Source organism: Marmota monax, unplaced genomic scaffold, assembly GCF_021218885.2.
Source record: "Marmota monax isolate L192 unplaced genomic scaffold, Marmota_monax_Labrador192_F-V1.1 WCK01_AAM20220418_F8-fsc00006, whole genome shotgun sequence".
Lineage (NCBI taxonomy): Eukaryota > Metazoa > Chordata > Mammalia > Rodentia > Sciuridae > Marmota > Marmota monax.
Window position 1 is genome coordinate 2489446 of NW_026693712.1, and position 2107 is coordinate 2491552.

The following is a 2107-nucleotide window of genomic DNA, read 5'->3' on the forward strand; positions in this document are numbered from 1 at the left end:
GCATGACACTTGCTTTCTTCTCTGCAGGAACAATTACTAGTGTGTCTCTTTACCTGTCCTAGGCAGCTTAAAGAAGGTAGGAAAGCATTTTAGTAAAGGGAAAACCAAACCAAATGAGATTAAGTCAAAAGAACAGATAACTAGCATCTGCTTATCTACATAAAGGTATGTGGCATTTATCCACCAAGGTCAGGGGCTAACAGGAGTTTACTACATGCAGGACTCCAAGGGGCCAGTGATGGTGTGATAACCAGTGACCTACGATGAGCTGCAGGTGGACCAAGTACACGTGAAGGAGCTGGCACGCATGGGGCCTCAGGGCAGGAATCACTAGGACTAGCCGCAGGGGGCCTGGCTACACTCTGTGGCACAACAGGGCTTCACAAGATGGACACTACACATGATGCCGGTGGAAAGATGAGAGAGACTGGCTAGGAGTGTCAGTTGCACGCAGGGGGTGGAATGTTAGAGTCTGTAAACAAGTCTGGATGGCGCCTGGCATTTTGCCAGAGGGAGTGGTTTGTGAAGTAATGCCAGCGAGCCATTAAGTGTGGAGATTCCTTATTGGTTGACTGCTGTATCTAGTTTATGTTAATTAGATAAGCTGTGTGGAATGTATAAATACCTCTGTTGTCCTACAATAAACGACTCCCTCTCCTGCTGTATCAATCTACACAAGTTGCTAGTCACCCCCAGTTATTTTGCTGCAGCCGGACTGTGGCATGGGTGGGCAGGATTTGGGGTAGGAGGTAGCAGGAGCAGGGCAGGTGTATTATGTACTGTGCTCTAACATTCTTTGGAAGTCTTTCAGAGATTGCTGCAGTTCCTTTTTAAAACAGGTCTCTTATTCCATCGCTCTTGAAAGACTTCTTACACCATCTCATATTGATTGGCCGTGATGAACCAGGACAGACAGCAGGCCAGCAACATGCCAATCAACTGGGAGAATGCAATTCCAAATGCCACTCCAGCGATGATCCCCATGTTCGTCTCCATGAAACCGGTCACCAGATCATAACAACCCTTCTGGTTAACTTTGGTGGCGGCCACAGTCAGATTGTGGAGATCCTGGGGGTTACAGTCAGTTTTGTTCATGCAGCAACTAGAGGGGATGCTATGCTCCAGGAAGTAGGGGCTGGTGCTCCAGTTGGTGTAGTTCTGCACACCACAGCAGCTCAGACTGCGCTGCACATGGTCCACGGCCGGCTCCTCTCATCATTGCCATTGTAGTTCTACATAGCATCCGTGTAAGTCCTCAGGAAGGTGTCCTTGATCTCATGACGAAACACAACCCTGAAATGCCAGCAACGAGCTCAGCTAGGAACACCAGGAACAGGAACATGGCATACAGCTTCAGCATCCATGGGCTACCACGGCATGTAGCAAAGCATCCAAAGAGGCCAAAGACGACAATAGTGGTGCCAGTTCCGATGAGCACATAGGGAGCATTTGTGGAGTTCTCGGCAATAAGGGAGATATAGGTGCCCAGAGTAAGTTTTCCCCAGACTCCAACAGCCAACAGGATCACCCCAGTGATCCAGAAGACGAAAGAGTAGATGATGAGGAGGGTTTTGAGACAGGTTATCACAGGTTTGGTCTCCATTCTCCTCGAAGCCATACATTTGTTTTTGTTTTTTTAAAAGTCATTCTGATAGGAGTGTAATGCTAACTTTTCATGGTTTTGTTTAACATTTCCCTAATAACTAAAGGTATTAAGTTTCTTTCCATGTGTTTATTTGCCATCACATATATTGTTTGGTATTTTCAAATTTTTGTCCACATTTTAATTGGGTTTTTCAATTATTATAATATAGTCTTATGTCTTTTTTTTGTTCCAGTGCTGGGGATTGAACCTAGGGCCTCACACATGCTAGGAAAGTGCTCTATCATAAGCCACATTCTCAGCCCTTAGAGTCTTGAGAATAGTTTTACATATTCTGGACACAAGTTTTTATTGGTATTCATTTTGCAGATATTTCCCCCCAGTGTGTGGCTTGTCATTTCATTCTCTTATGTCTTTTGTAGAGGAAAATAATTAAAAATTAATATTTCATTTAAATAAGAAATCCCAATTTATCGATTGTTTTTAGAGATTGTGCTTCTGGGG

The 2107-nt window shown here is 44.7% G+C and overlaps 1 pseudogene; it reads right to left on the reverse strand.

Moving 5' to 3' along the window:
- Positions 1-729: 729 nt before the first annotated feature.
- Positions 730-1614, reverse strand: LOC124103649 (tetraspanin-7-like; annotated as a pseudogene).
- Between the last annotated feature and the right edge of the window lie 493 nt (positions 1615-2107).